At 47.5% G+C, this 6,340-nt stretch overlaps 1 long non-coding RNA gene across 1 annotated transcript; it reads right to left on the minus strand.

The window, feature by feature from the left end:
- Window positions 1-1,111: 1,111 nt before the first annotated feature.
- LOC119813718 lies at window positions 1,112-5,098 on the minus strand. Its single transcript, XR_005285211.2, has 2 exons — window positions 4,449-5,098; window positions 1,112-1,222 (listed from the first exon to the last, which is right to left on the minus strand). It is a non-coding gene; the product is annotated as an uncharacterized LOC119813718 (long non-coding RNA).
- Between the last annotated feature and the right edge of the window lie 1,242 nt (window positions 5,099-6,340).

Consider the following 6,340-nt stretch of genomic DNA (forward strand, 5'->3'; position numbering starts at 1 on the left):
GACTGCTGATAATTGTGTACCACATCCTGAGCATGGGCGGGAGCTTGTTGTTGGAACAGAGCATTCTCTTAACTGTGGGTAGAAAGGCTGCCAGTAAGCATCCTTGGCTACACTGAGAGACCGCGCCACTCTACTGCAGATCAAGAAGATGCAGTATGCTTGCCTAGTGTGTGCAAGGCCTCTGTTGGATGTTCAGCACTAGGGTTTGCGGGTGGGTGGGGGGGAGAATGAACAAATGAATGAATGGCTATCCAAACTGGGGGTGGGGGATGGGCATGCTAGGGATAGAGTGCACAGACTTCAGCACCTGCTAGGCAAGTGCTCCACCATTGAGCACTCCCACGTCCCGGAAGCCCTGCCTTTAAGGATGCTTTCACGCTATCATGGTTCCCAAATGTGTCAGCTTGATTTTCCCTACTGGAAATGTACTTTACCCACCCATGCCTCCTCCGCTGCCAGATCCTCACGGTGAGTGAATGTCAGGTACCCCTTCTCCCTGTCTGGCTGCCACAGAAGCACTTAGAAAATAAATACCTAAGATTTACAAGACACACTGAGAATATTGAGGACATGATGTTATTATAAATGGTAGCTTTGGGGTTTTACCTTTAAACAACTTTCATACTAATTAGAAAAGATAAGGATTCTTGTTTTGTTTTTGTTGGTCCTTGGCTCCCACAATGCTTTGGTTTGGTTTCACTTTCCAGGACAGACATTTTTATAGCTTAATCTAAAAAATTTGGTCAATCCTAAAATAATTTTTTTAAAATATTTATTTATTTATTATGTATACAATGTTCTGTCTGTGTGTATGTCTGCAGGCCAGAAGAGGGCACCAGACCTCTTTACAGATGGCTGTGAGCCACCATGTGGTTGCCGGGAATTGAACTCAGGACCTTTGGAAGAGCAGGCAATGCTCTTAACCTCTGAGCCATCTCTCCAGCCCCCTAAAATAATTTTTTTAAAAGTATATACTAAAAGCAAAACAACACAAAAACAAAAGCAAAGAGCACCAGGCATTTCCTAACACAAAGCTCCTGTGTTACCCACAGTGGTACAGAGCCCTGAAGTTTTAGTCAGCTGCCATGACTGTACCATAAACCTGGAGAGATTGGCAGACACAGAGAAAACATTTTATTTGTTTTGGGATCTTCATCCGTGGTCAGCTGCTGGGTTGTCTTGGGGGAGTCTATGATGGAGCAGAGAGGCTTCCCTTCGTGACCTGGAGACAAAGGAAAAGAAAGAGGCTAGACTCTGACTATCCATTCATGGCCAGGCTGCCAGGGACTGGACATCCTCCCATTAGACCCCTCCTCTTAAAGGTTCTCAGTCTCCCATGAGCGCTCACTGGAGACTAAGCCTTTAACACGCAGTCCTTAGTGAACACTGTGCTTATTTGATTTGCTATCTTAAGGATGAGAAGACGACCCAGGATCATCAACTCTCTCTGAAGAGCTGATAAGGAAACCCATAATAAATGGTGAGTTTATAAGGATAAAAACTTACATCCCCAAAGAGACAATAGAAAATACTAGAGCCATATCCCAGAGCAGAACGCTATAGGAGAAAACATTTTGAGGTAAATTTAGACCGCATACAATGTGCCATCTGTGAGCGAGGACCTCAGCGACATTCAGTTCAAGTGTGCGGTCATAACTCTCACCTAATTGCAAGGCGTTTCATCGCCCCATCCCCAAAACTCGTGTTTATCAAGAGGGCACTCAAGTCCCTTTCCCCAAGCCCCCAGTAAACACCAGCCTGCTTTCTGTGCCAGGATTTACCGCTGAAGTACTGAAGGACCACATCGGAGGCTTTGATTCTGCTTCTTGAGGTTCCTCCCCAGAGCCACACCCATCTGGCCCTTCCTTTCCCAGCTGAGAGATACATCTAGGCTGCTTCCCTTTCAGCTGGTGTGAACAGTGTTGGTGTGATCGTTCACGTACAGCGTCTCTGTAGACACACCTGTCCCACTCCTGAATACGTCCTGGGAGTGGGTCTGTTGAGTTATACTGCGTTCTGCAAGTTTTAGGGCAACTACAGCAGGACAGACTGGGAAACTATGGGGATGTGGGAAAGAGAAAGGACCCACGCTCCAGAGCTTGCCGGTAGAGAAGCAAGAACCCCAGCATTTGCTGTGGATGCTGCCAACTTAAAGATATTTCTTTCACATTTAGCTATGGAGATGTCAATGAATCAGGCGTAAAGCCAGAACGCATGTGATCTTGAGTAGGGCCTCACTTTTCTCCTAGACCAGCAGTTCTCAATCTGTGGGTCATGACCCTTTCAGGGGTCCAATGACCCTTTCACAGGGCTTGCACATCAGATATCCTACATATCAGATAGTCACATTACAATTCGTCACAGCAGCAAAATGACAATTATGAAGTAGCGATGAAAATAATTTTATGCTTGGGGGTCACCACAACAGAGGGATAGGAAGGCTGAGAACCACTGCCCTCGATGTTTTCTGGGAATCACAAATAAGGCTGTTTTCATTTTCTGTGGAGACAACCTGCCCTCCTTCACCCCTGTGATCGACACTTGAACATCACAGACTGTAAAATCCTGTCAAGTGGCCATGGGGACTATCTGATGGTCTCGCTCAGGTTCCTTAGCAACTCTTAGAAGGTAATAGCTTCAAAACCCAGCACTTGTGAGGCAGACGCAGGTGGATCTCTGAGTGTGAAGTCAGCTTTGTGAGTTCTAGGGCAGCAAAGGCTACACTGGGAGACCCTGTGTCTCAGAAACAGTGAAGACAAAACCCCTGCTGAAGTGGTAACAGGACTGTTGTAAAAGATTTGGAGGAGGGCGAGTCCCTTCTAGAAACCTGCACGCATGCTCGTGGGCGTGTCTCCCTGTCGGAACGCCTCTCTTAATCCTTACGCTTAAATTCTTTCTTAAAGTGCCTTTTAATAAACCCAGCCTTCCTTTATACTAATTTGTCTTCAAAGTCTTCTACACTGAGGACAAAGGCCTGGCCCTGGAGTCCCATGCACAGAAGATGGTGCTCTTCAGGAGTGGGACTGGATTAGCTGCTCATGTGTATTGCGAACCCCTGGGCAATAACTGTACAAGAAAAAGGTGAGCTGACTGGTATGCCAAGAAAAAAAAAAGAACATCTCAAAATATTGCTCAGTTAAAACTGGGAGGGCAGAGACAGAAAAGAGAAAAAAAGCAGAATAACAAACAGGAAAGGTAACCAATATTTCGCAGTCTCAGCAGTGAAGAGCACTGACTGCTCCTGCAGAGCACCCAGGTTCGATTCCCAGCACCCACACAGTGGCTCACAACTGTCTCTAACTGCAGTTCTAGGGCATCTGAGCCCTCTTTGAGCCTCCATGTGCAATGCAGACATATGGTGCACAGACATGCATGCAGGCAAAACACCTATACATAAAATACAAATAAATAAATCTTTAAGAAAAGAATATGCGCTGCAGACAGAAAGACACCCTGTGAATTCTCCTTCCCGTCCCTGAGGAGTGGATCCTTTTACAGTTGCTAAGCCTAGACTTTGGTGGTACTTTAGGGTAGCGGAGAAGGAGGTCAGCCAGCTGTAATCCACAAGAGTAAGGGGCTCGTTTTCTTCTTGGAGAGTCCCCCAACATGGTACAAGAACAGCCACAGCCCCTCCGGAGTGAACCCATATGTCGTTCTATCTGCGTTGTTAGGATAGGAAACTGAGCCCCTAACAACCTACGCTCGGCACCTGTCTTCAATTAGACAGACAGGAGATGGCGAACAGCCAGGAACAGAGATTCAGCCAATATAGAGCAATGGGAGGGGAACGGATGACAGGTCCAGTGAGCCCCCACCCCATCCGCACCCCGGGGCCCCAGGCCATCTTCAGGGCCCTGGTACAAAGTTCAGTTTAAACAGAGAGCAATGAGTAACTATTCAGGCCTGATGGAAGTGTAGCCTGGCTGTTATCCCTGCACTAGCTCCTGTCTCTCTGCAAGATGGCCTGACAAGATGTCAGACCTGTGTGAAATCTTGCTGGGAATGAGTTCCTCTTCTGGTTGGCACCAGGCTCCAGCCTTTTTCTCCTCCCAGCATGAGATCCCTAGGTAAATTTTGATTTGTTGGCATCTGAATTAACCTTCTTTAAGGGAAGAGAATTGATAGAATGTGTATGTGTGTTTGTGGTGTGTATGTGTGTGTGTGTCTGGTGTGTATGTGTGTGTGTTATGTATGTATGTGTGTGTGTGGTGTGTATGTGTGTGGTATGTATGTGTGCTATGTATGTATTTGTGGTGTGTATTTGTGTGTGGTATGTGTGTGTGTTATGTATATGTGTGCGTGTGTGTGGTGTAGTATGTGTGTGTGTTATGTATATATGTGCGTGTGTGTGGTGTAGTATGTGTGTGTGTTATGTATATGTGTGCGTGTGTGTGGTGTAGTATGTGTGTGTGTTATGTATATGTGTGCGTGTGTGTGGTGTAGTCCACCTTACGCTGGAGAGGCTGAGAACTGGCAGTTGCTCACTCCGTGAGGCTGGACATCTCAGCTGTCCCACTCCGGCCTGAAAGCCTGGAGGAGTCCTGCAGAGCTGCTGCACTTCAGTCTACGCTGAAACACCAAAGAACTTGTTTCTAATATTGGAGAGAACATCGCGGCAATAGGAGAGGTGAACTTGCCATTGAGAGTGAGGGCGAACAGTTTCCTTCTCCCAAGTCCTGTTCCCCAGCTGCGAAAGGAAGGTGCTGCTCTCGCTTAGAGTGTGTCTGCCTGCTTCAACACTCAGGAAAACCCTCACAGGAGGGCTGAGCACCTTGTGCTTATTCCAGACGCAGTCAGGTTGACAACCTTTAGAGGGCCTGTTGCCTCAACAGTCTGGTCTCCAAAGAGATCAATGAGACCAATGTCCTTCCTGTCAGGCCATTCCTCTCTCCCTCACGCCTTTGCCCACGTGTGCCACTGTTCTCAGGGCAGAGGTTGCTGAGTGTTTGCACCTGCTGTTTTCCTTCTGCCAGGTGTCCTGGCCAGAGAGACTTGGATTTCTCTAGGATGGTGAGTCCTCCCTCACAGTTGGCTTGTGGCCATTTTCAGCTTGTGAGTAGCCCTTCAAGCTTAGCATCCTGAACAACCAGACAGGTTAAGCTCCAGAGTTAGGCTGGGAAGGCCGTTCCCTTAGGGATGCCCAGAAAGAAAGCAAGTCTCGGGAGTCCATGTGGTCAGACAGGGTGTGCTCCTTGCACACAGGACGTCTGTCGCCCTAAGCGAATCCTTCAGCACTGTAACTTTAACAAAACCCACAAAGGGTCTCACATTGTCCTCTCTGACTCACCCCACCATGTATTAAAAGTGAAAAAAAAAAACTAGTCTAAGTTTGATCCTCAGAATCTTAAAAAAGAACAACAACAAAAAAAAAACCCAAACAAACAAACCATAAAACCCCCCCACATTTTTCCTTTATAAGAAAACCCAGCCTTTATCATGTTTCTGAATGGGAACACTGGCTGCCGGTGGTACATTGAGCTATAGCTGTCTCCTGCAGTTAGACTGCTCTTGTAATTTAAGAAAGGATTCTGAGATTTGCATGAGGACCCTCGTCCCTCATGAGAGTCTCACTCTTCAGTGAACTCAGCCCTGAGGACATTTTTTGATAGTGCCTCCTTCACACAAGGCTCCCCTCAGCCTCCAGCTTTTCCAATGCCAGCCATGTCTTCTCTTAATAACTCTGCTCCCGTCTTCTCTCAGACCTCTCGTCCCCTGCACTCGTCTCCACCCACAAAGCTTTCTCTAACCACTCCTCAAGAGGGTCCAGAGGCTCTTGTGGCGTTCATAACACTGACTCTCCTGTTCCGTGACGGCTGTGCACTATCTGGGGCCTGCTAGCTGTCCTCCCCCATAATCTCTGCTATAGGCCCCCACGTCACCCAACAAGCTTCTCCTCAGTCAGGGATAACTCAGTTCCAGGAAACTCACCGACAGCCACATTTTTCCCTCGTGGGTCCTAACATCCTTTAAAGGCTGAGGAAACGCAGCCTCGTGGTAAACTTCTGATCACTGGGCTATTGGAATAGCCCTGGTAATGCTCCATGCAAAGCCCCATCTGGGCAGTAAAGAAGTCAAACGGAACCCACAGACTATTGCAGGACCTGAAGACCATAAATGAGGTGTTCTGGTCTGCCCTATAATCCCGAATCTTTACACCTTTTGGGAATAGATATGCCCCAGTGCCTCCTGGCTCACAGTGTTAGGTTAAGGATGGTTCTTTTGTGTTCACATCCTCCTAGCCTCAGGTCCCATTTGCTGTAGAACACTGAACCTCAACACCCAGCTTACTCAGCAGCTTTTATCTCAGGGCTTTTGAAATAGTCCCCACCTCTTCTGATAG

Source organism: Arvicola amphibius, chromosome 4, assembly GCF_903992535.2.
Source record: "Arvicola amphibius chromosome 4, mArvAmp1.2, whole genome shotgun sequence".
Taxonomy (NCBI): domain Eukaryota; kingdom Metazoa; phylum Chordata; class Mammalia; order Rodentia; family Cricetidae; genus Arvicola; species Arvicola amphibius.